Source organism: Sylvia atricapilla, chromosome 1 (assembly GCF_009819655.1).
Source record: "Sylvia atricapilla isolate bSylAtr1 chromosome 1, bSylAtr1.pri, whole genome shotgun sequence".
Classification (NCBI taxonomy): Eukaryota; Metazoa; Chordata; class Aves; order Passeriformes; family Sylviidae; genus Sylvia; species Sylvia atricapilla.
Window position 1 is genome coordinate 69,704,427 of NC_089140.1, and position 14,823 is coordinate 69,719,249.

Genomic DNA, 14,823 nt, shown 5'->3' on the forward strand with positions numbered 1-14,823 from the left:
AAATGTGGCTGCTTGAAATCGCTATGTTTTAAGGTAAACTTTTCAAATGAAAACTTCTCTTCCTTGAGAAACCTGTTATGCCAGGCAGGAAGTCAATAGAATGGTTAAAAAAATACATTAAAGAAAATAAAACAAGGAGAGACTGGAATGCACATATTTTGGAAAATAAAACCAGAGCCTTTTTATCTATCCTATGTCTCAGCTACCACATAGCCAGCTCTATATGCACAAGTAATTAGCTCCATAGCTAATTTACTTCATTTACTTCTATATTTATCAAGGCTGTTTTTGCTTTAATTTCCCACAAATTAAGAAGCTTATGTTTTACCATGATCTGGTCATCCAAATATCAAAATAGAACATTTAATAGAGACTCTGCTCTTTTCTTTGTTTGCCTGACAGTAAATGTCTAATGATCAGTGATTAATATTCCTAACTCATACAGTATATTTAAGTTTTGATTTTGCAGAAGACCTTTGTTTTTTTTCAGAAAGACAACAGTGGACAAAAAAGAAATTTCATTACTAGAAATAGGTTTCCCCTAAGGGTAGGTCTGTATTGTTGAACACCTTTCATGTTGGTTAGAAAAATAAAAACAGAATTTAAAAGAAAGAATAGAACCAGAATTTCTCATCTCTAGTCAGATATACTCCAAAGGAGCAAGAAGTAAATCAGTATGGATCAGCTTGATGGAGACAGGCTGCCTCTGAAACAGAAACAGCTATGGCATAGATTGACCACACATAGGTCAGTCTGCACTGTTGCCACATCTTTTAAAGAAATAAACACATAAAGTTGGCCAGCTGGTTGAAAAACAGCCAGAGTAATGCCCTGCCCAAAGGATCAAGAGCTTCTTTTGGGATCCCTGTGAACTATTTCTTTTGCCAATCTCAGTTTCTCCATCTTTTAAGCAGGGATCATGAGAAATAATTTAATAAGGGCCATAGTGAGTTCTGAATACCTGACACACTAAATAGTCTTTCAAAATTGCATAGTCTTCTTTTCAATTTTAGGTGCCAAACATGTCTTTTAGAGTCAATCAGCTGAAGTTTCCAAAAGCTTCCAAAGGCATTCTCCTACAATCATTTGTGACTCAACATATAGTCAGTGTTGATAAGGACAAGCTAATTCAGGAGCTTGTTCTCCGGTTACTGCAGGTTCATAAGTACATTTGTCACCTTCTGGGATCAGCATGTTACTGCAAGTGAAAGTAAACTGTGTTCATGCATGACCCTAAAACACGTATTGAAATCTCTTCTTTAAATAACAGACATTACCAAGAGGTGGCCATCATGTGTTACTGTGCCCAGCATATTCACTGAGAAGGTTCAGTATTTTTAAAATAGGAAACAGGATTAAAAAAAAAAAAAAAAAAAAAGTTTAAAGATCTCTATTTAATGAAAAGAGCAATATACAGGACAACAGTTAAAAAAGAGGAAGTAATAACAAAGCAAAGAACATCACATCAGCTCCAGCAAAGTAGTTCTGTTTGAAGCCCTTTTTCTTATTCTGTTCATCTCTGCTAGAGACATGAACTAAACTCTCCTGACAGTTTCTTATCTGCAGAAGCCCCTGCTGGACACAAAATTCCAGAAAAGGCATTTGTATGTCAGTTAATTGGCCAGGTTTGAAAAGCCATTTATCTTGGATGAAATGTCCCTGCAGGAGTTCACAGTGAGCATCCCCCTGTCCCCTGCCCTCCCTGAACACACACAAAAAAAAAAAAGATTAAAGGTTTATTAGACCTTGCCACCCATTCAGCTAGGACTCCTGGTCTGGAGAATTTCATAGGCAAAGACTGATAGGCACAAGAATCCTATTCCAAAGGAACACTTTGTTAAAGTAAGGAATTATTAAAAGAAAGAAGGACATACAGATAGCAATGGTAAAATCATGTGTTATATTACTGTGAACAAACACATATGTTAAACATTTAAATCTCCCTAACAGTTGCCCAGGGAAATACTATGTGAAATACCTCAAACCAGTACTATAAACACTATTAAAATTTTTAAGCTCTGTGAAGTAAGATCCTATTATCAAGTATCATCTGTAAAGTCCTGCTGATTTAACATTTTACCATGACATACACTGAAAGAGTAGAAAGCAAACTATAAGAATGCTTTATTAAAAGCTCATCAATATGCTAGCAGTTCTGTCTGAAGCTGAAATGGTAGAGAGAACTGCTGTGTAGGGGCTTGAAAACAGGAATAAATGAAAGAAAACTAACATCAGCTTGCTTTCTAGGCTCAGAAAGCTCTTGCCAGTAACTTCCTCATAGCTGGGAATCTGTGATCCCTGCCTCTTGGTCGGCAAACTGGAAATAATCATAAATATCCAGATGCTTTTCAGGAGTTCAGTGAGAATTAATTACTTAAGGGAATTGTTCTGTAAAAAATAGTGTGATTAAATTATTTGAATATTTTCTTCTTAGTACTGTGAATTATTATTGCTACATTATGAAATTCAATAATAATATATGTAAATAATTTGAGCCATTTATAATAAACAAATAGCTGAATGCAGTTTTCCTTGTAACTAAGATAATATCTTAACACCTGTACCTATCATTAAAGCACAAAATAAGCCCATATAAGAGCATTCTTATTTTCCTCTCACAAATTTTAGTCATGATTGATCACTGGATTTGCACAACACCAAAGACGCTAAAAGTCTGTTGGAAATAAGGGTATGAGCAGCAGGAATGGTTACTTTTCATTAATTGTAAACAAAGAAACACAACTGATGGAAATACACTAGAAAGAAAGCAATTCCACTAGTTTTAAAGATTATATGATTCCCCCTGTTTCAAATATTGCATAATACTACAATTCAGAATATTAACACTAGGCTGCTGCACCATGACTGCGACAATGTCAGCTCAAAGGCTGACATGGAACCCTGGGAATTTTCGCACACAGATGTAACAAACACCTGCTAAGAAACTGAGAAAATGTATAGTACTTGCTAATCTGCCATGCAGCTTAATTTCTTCCATACAATTGCTGCCTTGTTGATGATTAATTGGTTTGAGTGGCTTTTACATCAAAGAAAATTAACTTGTAGTTCTCTTTTACTTTAAGTTAAGTTGCAAAAGGCCTTAAAGCAGCATATACAATTTTCCAAGTGTCATGACACTGAAAATTTGGAGGAAATAGCCATGAAGAACCAATGGATACATTGCTTTTACTCTGATTTTCACATTTTTAACATGTCTGCAGATATGATACAGTGAGCCTCTAAGAGATGCCATAAAACTCTGGACCTTATATAGACATAGTTAAAAGGGCTATAAGTGAAGATTGGACAGACTGGAGAAGTAAATTTTTCTTTCTGATTTCTCTCTTGAAATCAAATTTCAGCCAGTGTTATTTTCTCTGCACACACAAATATGGAAAGCTGGTAAGCATAAGGAGATTATCCTAGCATAGCTATTTGCTCCCTAGCTCTATTAGCTGTCTGCTTCTGAACAGTGATCCTCCAGTTCAGAGATACCTGGCCCAAGCTTTTAGCACATTCTGCCCCTAAGCCTGTAAAAGGCATGAGGACCTCAGTTCAGCAGTGTTTGGATCTCAGTCTCATAGGCATTAGAGGAAAAAAAAAAATCATAGCCCAAAACATCCAAACAGTTTATAATCAGTAAAAATATGTAATATTTGTGGTTCTTTTCATTTCACATGACAACTTATCAGTCCAAAGAAAGCCTGCTTCCTGCTTAAAAAAGTTGTTCACTAAGTTTCATCTGATCATACAGCTGAGCTTTTAACTACCCTGCCTTACTTTATCTTGTTCCACCGGACCCATGTTATCAGGAGTTACCCTCTCTCTCCATGCTTTTTTAGACTGAGTCGTCTCAATTTAGTTCAGTTCTTCATTTTTCCTAACAATTACAGGTCCAGACAGTGCACCTCATAAATTTACATTTGCTGGCATCAAACATTACAAACAAGAACACAAGTGGAAATGTTTTACTTGTAGAGTCTTTTTCCAAATTTTTCAGGCTGTAAGCCATGTATCAGGATATGCCATATTTTGTGGAAGACTGCTCTGACTGAACTTTATCTGGAGAACATGGTATAAGTTATCAATCTTGAGTAGTTCTAAACAAGTTTTCTCCAAAACTCCCACGTCCAGTTTAACATTTTACTGCAATGGAGGACTGGAGTGTTTTCCCCTCAGGAATAACACGGGGCCACGTGCCATGCATGAGTTTGCAGCATGTGTGTGATGTAGACTCACGTTCCAGTCATTCCCCACTCATCTTCCCCTGACATTTCTGTACCTGTGTCCTGGGAAGGATTTGGTTTACATAGGGAATATATTGAGGGCAGTGGGCTGCAGGTATGTGAACAATTACCTCTTAGTTTCTGAGTTTTCCAAACATACCATCTAAATTTCTCTTGGTGCAGTTGAAATGGATTTCTTCCTGTGCCATCCATGGATGAATAGAATAATCAGTTCTCTCCTCTTTGCAAATACATTTAATATATTTGAGGTTTATTATTGCATCCCCCTCCCAGTGTTCTCTCAAATATATAGTTACACTGCACACAAAAACATATTACCATTTCCTAGAAGTAATCAGTATTGAGAAAAAACGTGGGGGATTTTTCTTGAGTATTTTTCTGGAGAAGTTGCCTTCCCAGATGAAAAGAAATCTAAGATATTCTGTGTTTGTGGATTTTTAATAAATCATTTGCAAAGATGGTACAAGGTAATTATGCTCTGTCTCTCAGAAAACAATGTAAGATTTTGCTTTCCCTAGAATATATGAATCTTCTTTTCTATTAAAAATTTTTGCTTAAATCTTTAAAGCAAAACCTTAGGACAGAGAAAAGATAAGCTACATAAACATACAGCAGGATGCTTTCCAGGAGCCCACATAACAAAATTACTATCCATTGTTTTATATTTAAATGAGTTACAACAAGAGATTTGTAAGATTATCTACAATTATCTTACTTTTCTGCTGACTTCTCATTTATTTTTATTCATTTAAATGTCTAGTTCATGCCTCATATATCCCTGACCTACATATCAGGAACTTCCAAAATCTTCTTCCTTCCTTAAAATTATCTCCTGCATCCTGACCATTGTTTTGTCTTCAGCATTTATTCTATGGTTGATCTGAACTCGCTTAATGAAAACACATTCACAATTTAGGAAAGGTCAGGGAATATCTGTTACTCCACTTCTATGAAGTTCTAGTTCAAATAAGCTATTCTAATTATCAATCTTCCACAAATTTTAAAAAAAAAAAAAACCCACCCAAACACAACCAACAAATCACTTCTTTTTCTGAAACTGATCAAGAGAAATGCAGATTTTTTTTCTCAGATTTCCCCCAGCAATGTGTATTTTGTGGCTGGACTGGCTTCAGCACATAGCAGAGGAGTTCCAATAGTATCTTTTATATCTGAATCACCAATTGTGTTTTAGAGATAAATCATATCTTTGCATTTTTCCCTATTGTCATTGTGGTCATAAACTGTAGACATCCCTAGCAAAAAAAGTCTATTTCCTTTAATCATTTGCAAATAAGGTGTTTTGAAGAAGACCCTTTTATCATGCAGAGAATATTTTTGTAGAACTCTCAGTAAGATCAATATCTCAAAAAGTCTCAAAGAAAGAACAACTTAAGACTTTGGGGAACAGGAAAGCCACTATCCAAAATACTCAAAGATTTCTATGTGCCAGTCACAAGGCTGAGAATGCCTGTGCACAGTAAAGCACGTGAGAGCTAAAGCACGTCTGCTCTTTCTCTAGTGCACAAAAACATCTCCCTGAGAAACAGTATAAGCTTACAGCTGCCCAGCTCTGAAACAGATTAGAAAGCAAGCATGAAAGCTATGAACCAGATTCAGAAAGTCATGCTGTTTACTGAAAGTTCACAGATGTCCCTGATGGTAGAACAGAAAAACCATTCTCTTCCCCCATTCCTCCCACCTTTTCCAATCAAAATAGATCTATTAAGATAGATGAGAAAATTTATCCAAAAGGATGTATTTCTACAACCAGCAGTGATGCTGGACATCTTCACTGTGGGGGCTGAAATATCTGCATGCCTAAAATTAAGTGACATACTGTATCATAAGTGATACACGTTTATGGCTCCTCTGGGGTGTGCTCAAAACACTTGTCTGCAGCTCTGCTTACGGTCAGAAAAGGAAACGGCTTCATACAGTGCAGGAGCATAGAGCAAGAGAAGTCTGGCACTGAACTTCATGAGGTTGGACTAGGGAATTTACTACTCCACAGGGTTCTCTGCACACAACTACTCTACAATCTGCTAATTAATTATGAATTCTGACTTCCTTTACTGTAATGACTCTGGTAACCAAGTCTCCTGGAATATCCTAGGGATAAATGATCAGAGCAAGCCCCTGAAACAAACTACAGAGAGATCCCAATACAGTTCAGTGATCAATCTGCAGTTGGCTGGTACCAGTCTTTAAGATATAATACCACCTTGAAATTTTTGAGCCTCTCCGTAAACATTTATGTGACCATTTTTGCAGAAAAATAAATGTTAATTGACCTGTATATCGTCCTGTAGAAAAGATCTTTGAAGATAAAAATGATAACAGAAGGCATTATCCATGTTCTGGGAGTGAAATCTCATACTCTGGAACTCTGCAGATCTTCTTCATGCAGAAAAGTATTTGTACTGGAAACAGTGTAACTGCAAGTTAGGTGGTGCAGCATGCAACATTTATCCAGGTCAAGAGCAACTCTCTCATACATGACATCCCAGGGTTAATGGGTTTCTTTGGATGAATAAGAACTGCACAGCACATTAAAAAAGCCACCAAAATCAGCATCTGTCTGCTTAACAGTCAAAGTTCAAAGCACTTCATCATCAAAGTGCAGGGTACTCTTTCACTGAGGGTTGGTCTCCACTATCATCTCCTGCTGTCAAGATATCAAATCAAGTGTCTCACCTTTGCTTAGCTGTCCCCAATTAACTAAGCTAAAAACAAAACAAACCTCAAAACCCAGAGTTTCTTAGGGCTGAAAAATACTGTGTGATAAATTACCCATTAATAGCCTAAAACTCTATTTCCAGGAAGCCTGTTTAAAGGAAAATTCCTGACTTTCTGAGGCTAAAGCAGAGGTGTCATAACTCTGAAACAGAGCAATGAAAGAAGTACTGTCTCCAGGTGCAGCAGGAGCTATACCTCATTTCATCTGCTGGGTAGACTGGTTAAAATCTTTGGTTTCAATCCAAAACTTTCTGGCAGCTAGCATCCTGTATTAAAATTTATAAACTACAAAAGGCCTTTTCTTACAAAAAAGTTAATTCAGGATGGATAGGCTGAAACGACTTGAAAGAGACAGTCATCAGAAGTGGTTATATGGAAAATTGGATGTAAGTAACACCTTTTGCTCCATCAGAACATACTAAAAATACAGCAAATGCAATTTCAGTGAGAAAGGGAAACTGTACTGATTAAAAAGATCTTTAAAAGATCTGCTGTGCAGAAGAGCCCCAGAGCTGCCTTTCCTGTTGGGAGGTAAGAGTTTTAAAAAGTATGTATTATCCTCTCCAGAAGGAAGGAAGATAGCTCAGCTTTCTTCAAGCTGCAAAACTTGCCTACTGTCCTGCACAAAATAGCAGAGCCCTGGCCAGAAACAATGGACATCCTCTGTGGTGACTGCCCACCCAACAGGCAGAGCAGACAAGACCCATGTGTGCCTCAGGCTGTCACTCTGTGATCAGCTGGCTTTACAGACTAACCTTTACAATGCAAAGGCAATCATCTTCTGATTCCCCCCAGAATTAACCCATATTCTCTGCTATATGAACACTCCAAAAGATAACACCACCAGGCTAGTGAAGATCCATGTGGCAAAGAGGGGAATGTAATGTTCTTCTAATGAATGACTGCTGATTGGTTTTCACTCGTGGTGGTTTGTTCCCTGCTGCCTTCTACTGTGAGACCAGCTATGGCAGTGCAGAAGTGAGAAGGAAATTTTATGGATTTTTGCTTGTTTGTTTCTTCAGAATAACAGTAAACACTACCCACAACTACTATTAGCCCAATTCTGCATCATACACTTACTGAACCCCAAAACAGGAATTCACTTATTCTGTAAGCAAGCCAGGGCACTGGTTATTTATCTAGACTCTGCTGAAGCAAACTTCTTTTTTTTTCTTTTTTTTTTCTTCTTTTTTTTTCTTTTTTTTTTTTTTTTTGGCAGTATGACTGCAATCAGAGTTGGAACTAAACAGATTTTAATGCAGAAAATCAGCATAAAAAGGTGAGTACAGAAAATGCCTTGACTCATCTCTTGAAAGTCTAACATCAGAAAAAGTGACATAAATGCCACATTCATATTAGGCATGGATGTCAGAATCCAGGACTACACAGAAGAAAAAGGAAAATGCACCATAAGATGACATAGTGGCAACCAGTGTTTTCAGGAAAGGGGCAATTTGAACTTTTTTTATATCTAGGGTTGGCTAATTCTGGTGAATGTTGATATTTTAACAGATTGTAACCTGAGCCTGGCAAGTTTCCATAGCACTACTTTATGCTTTAGGGATGAAGAATTCAAAGGAAGGGTGTTACCTAAAATTTAACTTTTGGGCTTTACTAAAAAGCCCTAAAATCCAGGAAACTAAGTATTCAAGTATTTCTCCTCTTCATCTATTTGTTTTATACCAATACAAGTTGCCCATTCTGCTCAATTTCATGACAGAATGAATGGATGTGAGGTAAATAAAGGTCACAGAAATCTTATTCATTGTCTTCCTATCCTGCCCAATGTGCACATGCTAGTACCATTTTGCACAAGTGGATATTTTCAGCAACAGAAATGCCTTTTAGCTACATGTCTTCTTTTTTAGCTATTTTCACCCCTAAAGTGTTCATTCCAAAATGAAACACGGCAAGTTCCCAGCCTTGCAGCTGAACTTTGGAAGCCATCACAATCATCACCTATTTTTGTCTCCTTTAAACCCCACATATTTCAACTAAATGATCATTCCAGATGCCTGGCCACCTGGCTGCAAAGATTAGCCACATCCAGTGCCCAACCAGAGACATTCAGCAAATTAAGAATATCAACAGCTGTTATAGAGATCCTGTGTGTCACTTCTTCAATTCTGCATTACCTGGTGAGTTCTAAAAGATTCCCTGCTAGCTGGTAGGACATTGATATACAAGCTGAGATTCACCAAATATCTTCTATAATAAAGCTTTTTCATTTTAATTTGTAAGGTTTTGTTCCAAAAATGAACATCAGTCTTGGCCTTATTGTTGTGAGAAATTTCAAATTAAATTATTTCCAAGGAAAAAAAAAACGCCAAATTTAAAAGATGTTTTGTGTGTACTAAATATATTCTTATGATCATTTACACAAAATCTGGGGAGAGGACTCTTGCTGCCAAGTATTTGCCTTTGCTAACAGAGCAGGACTTTCCTGGCAGATGCAGGGAGTTTGAGCAGGATTTAACTTGCAGATGCTTCTTTCACCTTCAAGAACCCACAGTGGCCCTGGCAAATGCATCCCTGGACACCGATATATTTTCCTCCCATGCTTTCACTTTTGGCTATGACACCCTTCAGGCATTCCAGAGTAAGTAAAGAACCTGTTTAAATGGAGCAGAGTGAGTATCACAAAGAAGGATGCACTAACTAAGAAGAAAGAAAAGTTCTGAAAGTCAAATTGTTGTAAATAGCCTTCTGTTTACCATCCAGGAAGGTCCCCAAAAAAGTAGTATGCATCCAGATGTTAAGACAATCCTTAAGAATTGGGGAAGAAACTGAGGCTGCACATTTGCAATTTTTCAACTTCAAGTGCTTTTCTTGGGAAGCAGTGTTCCTTTAGGCAGGCTAGAAATAAAATAACAGCTGTCTCATTCAGGAAAGAAAAGCTAAGGGTTTATTTCATGGTAATGCTGCAGGAAAACTGCTTTCAAAGGTCAGTTTGGGCATTTGATAAGCACAGTCACCCAAAGCACACAGAGTTGGATCACAGTGGCCACAACTGAAACAATATTTCCCCACCTTAATGCACAGGTTAAGTAAAATCATGTAAGATTTAAAGTGCTTGGCTTTTAGGCCAACTAGCTAAGCAAAAACAGCACTTCCTTTGGCCAGCTGTAGCTTTTCCCACACAGAAGTTTCTTTTCACAGAAGTTTTATCAACATGTAACACTGGGTAAGTCTGCAGCTTGAGTCAATAATAAAGTACACTAGTGTCACAGAAGCTGGCTAATTAAACAGAGGATGGTATTGCTCACTCATTAATATTCCTGAATACTAATGTGTTTCAGGCCATAAATACAGAGGAAATACTGTTTTTTTCTTTTTAGGAAAAAATATTTTATTAGTTCTATGATGCCTGCTGAGAAGCCTCACCTTCCCACCACATTGTATCACTTCCACGCTTGCAGTCCTACCTCTTACATGCCAGATTTAATCAGAGTTTAGTCCTTCTTTTTTCTTCCAGAAAGTCTGATGCACTCTTTCATTAGATATTAAAGAACTCAGTAGTTAGGATATTAAGCTAGAGTCCAAAATAAAAGCCTTGTGTTAACAGAATGGCTTAAGTTAGATCAAGAGTGCAGAAGGCCAGATATTTTCTCTCAGTGAGTACAGAAGAACCAAACCACTGAACTCAGTCTGTCTACTGAAGCTCAGCAGCTGTATCACTTCTTTGCCAAAACGCACACATTGTGCTTTCCTGTTGTCACCTGCTCCAAATTAAAACTCTGTTATACAGTGCACACCTGCAGGCCACCAAAGTGGAGGCTTTAAGCCTTTGCTTGTTCCTTGCTGTGGATTCAGCATTAGTTCTATGAGGATGATTTTAAGCTACAGACACCAGGACTGAAGTATGAACCATTTAGGAGGGCCCACTCATGCAGGTGGCCAGAACAGGTGCAAGGTAACCTCTGCTGACAGTAGTCATGTTCCAGTGTTTAACATCTATGTCATTAGGTGCATCCAGAAGCATTTCTGACTGCTTTTTGAAAAGCCTTTGGGGAGAAGCTGTGCCTGCTGTTGATACTTACTTGTATGAACTTCTGAACTCCAAAGCCTTCTGCAGAGATGAGGTGAAAACACCTGTGGTGTTGTGTGACAGGAGTGGGAACCCTTGAGAAGCTGAAGAAAAGAACATTCTGAACAATTCATGCAGGACACCAGCCACGTGCACTGGTAAACAGGCCTAGCTTCTCAGTGAAGCAGATGGTCAGAGCTGTGCTCTCCTAGGAACTTGTCCAGCTAAAAGAAATACAGGTGAGGAGTATGTACCCTTACTTTTCCCCACTTGCTCCATGTAGTTGGCCCAATCACTATCTGGATTTCTTATCCTATCTGAATGGGGGTGATGGTGATGATGACAGCATGGTTTTCTTGCACCTGTAACTTCCTCACTTCTGCATAAGAGGGGCTACAGGCTGTCTAAATTTGAATGGTTAAAATGCAAAGAGACAGCAACCAGAAAAGTTAGGGTCCTTGCTGTATTGCAATTGACCACAGTGAACATCCTATGTTATGCAGGAGTATAATATTTAATAAACCTCACAAACCGGAAACTCTGACTTGAAAATGTAGCAGGAGAAATAAATATTATACCTATGCAATATAAGAAAACTAACATTTCTTAGGAGCCAGATCTTTTGCCTACTGAAGTGTTTTCAGCCAAATTGTTATGTATTTTTTGTATTGAAAAAAGGAAACATAACATTGCTCAGAATAGTTTGTTGTATTTGTGTTAATATCAGATCTGGATTCCTGAGTGTCTAGTGACTGCTTCTGGGACAGGGAAACACGAGAAGAGCAGTCATGTTATGAAACAAACTCTCCTCTTACCTCAAAGTCACTTTCCTCTCTTCCCCTGACCTATCCTCTCATCTGTTCCCTGCTTCTATTTACAGAACTCCATTAATGTTACACACTCTAATTTGATCACAAGTTTTTGGGTTCCATACAGAAACCCCCTGGCCAACTTCCACGGCCTCTACACCATAGAAGGCGAGACTGAAAGATAAAAATGGTCCCTTCTTGTTTCGTGATGAAAGCCTATTTTATATGCCTTTTTACCTTTTAAACTCTGTAATATTTTTGAGATCATAGATACAAGTAGCATCCTCTTTCTCTCTCCTATTTGAAGGGAAAGCAGAGACAGATAAAGCCCTACTGACACCCTTTTCTGGCTTTCCTCTTCTCCTCAGCAGGATAGCCAGCTATCACACCGGTTAAAGCTGAGTATAAACACAAGGAAAATGTGGTAGGTAAATGCCTCTAGACCCTCTAGAATCTCTAGACCCTCTAGAATAATATAATTCTAAAATGACCTAAAAGATGTTTAGCCTAAGGCTGGCATTCTGTATAGTTATTCAAAGGAGAAACAAGGTTGAGCAATGTCTGCAGGACACTTCAACCCCAGATTATGATAGAGAACAAATGGAAAGAAGTATTCTAGATGCTCTCACTCTCCTTCCTGACTAAAGGAGGAGACCTGCTACTGTTTCAAGGACTAGGAGCAGAGAAGACTAATCTCACCCTTTTGCCCTCACTACAACAAAGCTTATAAAAAATCTGTCATCACAAAAACTTGAATAGTGGCTTTCAGTGTTGTTTAAGTTATATGTGTCCTTATCCTAGGCAAGAGGATAACCTTCCTTCTACTGCACTGTTGTGTTAGGCTCTAATGAGAAAGCACAAAGAAACAGAGCAGTTTGATTTCATTCTGAGTTCTCATCTCAGAACATCAAATAGTGGGAGTTTGATTTTGTGAGAAGATGTGGCAGATGGTATTTTCATCATGATTTCTGTTGTGTAACTCAAGAATGTTGCTTGGAAAAATGGCATCAGCAGGAATCATAGATTAAATCTTGTCTTAAGGGTAGGAAATAGATGAGAAGTGAGCAGAAACCAAAAATTTTTTTATCACTCTGCCTATACAGCATAGATCAGCACTACAAAAGGGATTGGTTTTCTCAAAATACCTAATTTTCACTCTTTGGAAAGGCAATTTTCAAAAGCTGGAAAAAATTCACAGTCTTTGGAAAGGTAGGGCAATTTCACAGAGCAATCGCACTTTGTAATTAGGCTATGTTGTTCAGTTTTTTATTAGTCTGCTTAGCTGGTTTAATGGTTTCATAAAATAGTTCATTCCTCTCTCGTTGCTCTTTCTTCCCCACCCCTTTTTTTTAAAAAGAAATACACAGTTTCTAACTAATTCTTATGCCTTAATCTCAGTACTCACTGAAGAGTCATACATACACCTATAAGAAGTACCATAGCTCTAAGAAACCATGATTGTTGGGACAAGATGAACAGGAAATTACTCTATTTCCCCATTTCTCCTAGTGGAAGAGGATACAGACACTCAAAACAAGTACTGGACATCAGTTTCATCAGAAACAACAGATTTTCACACTAATTACTTGTGGAGGAGCTTACTGACACAGAATATTGATGGAGTGGGGAATAAAGGCAGATTAAAAGGCATTGGACAGAATTACAAAGGATAGTTGCATTAGAGGCAATAGCAAAGATTAACTTCTGGCCACTGTCTGATGTCTGGCAAGCTTAGAAGGTCTCCCTGGGTAAGAATCTCATCTTATGTTCCCAATTTTTAGATACTGCTACTAGTCACCTGCAGCTAGGACGCTAGCCAACCTCTAAATCAAAAATAGCCACATGAAAACCCCTGTTTTGTTGCTTGTAAGCCTTTCTGTGCCACTAGAACATAGTGCTTGCACCTGGAAACATTTGGGAACCTTGCCATGACCTCACTCACCTTTCTGCTTCTGAGATTCAATTTCATGACTGCTGCATTTTTTTTTTACCTAAATTTTTCATTTGACACTCTGGAAAATGAACTGTGATTACCCAGAGCACAAGCCTCTATTCCCTGACCAATTCATATGATCCAACATGAGAATTAAAAATAGTTGTCACTGGAGCTAACCAAAGAGTTTTGAAACAAAACACTGGAATGTGTTGGAAAATGATGGCTCATGAAAACAGAAGACTGATCAACACATGATGCGCTCTTCCAAGTAAAATTAAGTGGGGAAGAAAGCAGAGAAATACTTGCAACCCTATTGGAATGAAGCATGTCTATTTTTTCATTTCAGTGTAGTTTTTCTTTTGCAGCCCTCCCTTCAAGGGCGTGAAATTATTACAATGAAATTCAAAACCTTATGAAATGAGCCAGATTATAAATTTCTTTGCAGACTAATTTCAGCCAGCTTGCTTAGTCAAAGGCCTTTTTTATCTTCTGGAAACCCACTGACTGAACTGAAATCTATTACTGTGAAATAGAATCAACTAAACTTGACATAAAAAGGCAATTATACATGAAGCTGAAGGAAGCTAATTTTGTCTGTGTTGAACACAGCCTACCGAGTTCAGGCAGAGCATGAAGTTCTGACAACAGGTAGAACTGCTGGGATCTGCACTGATTTTTTTTAATAGCTCCTCTTTATTTTCTTCTTTTAACCCTGCATCACTACTTCCTGCTATTTTCCTTAAACGATGGCATTTCTTGACATCTTAACAGATTATTTTCTTAACAGGTTTCATCCACAGTTTCTGCAGAGCACAGCAATATTCTTCAATTCTTTGGTTCTGCTGTACTAGCTGTTTTGAGTTTACTTTCAGTGGTAAACATGCCACAATGGGGAACATCACCATATATCAAGTAGCTGTAATCAGGGAGATCAGGTACCAGTAATTTTCCTAATAGAGTCTCAGTGTCAGAGACCAAGCACGAAGGCTCAGATGCCTGCATTGCCACCGTCCAGAATCAGGTGTCAGGGATCAGGACTGTAACCGCCAGGAATAAAGAGTCACATGT

The 14,823-nt window shown here is 38.0% G+C and overlaps 1 protein-coding gene across 2 annotated transcripts in view; it reads right to left on the reverse strand.

Annotated features, from left to right (window-relative positions):
- The window catches only part of MYLK4 (myosin light chain kinase family member 4), a 164,103-nt gene that overhangs the window by 126,805 nt on the left and 22,475 nt on the right, over positions 1–14,823 (reverse strand). The gene's annotated exons all lie outside the window — the stretch shown is intronic.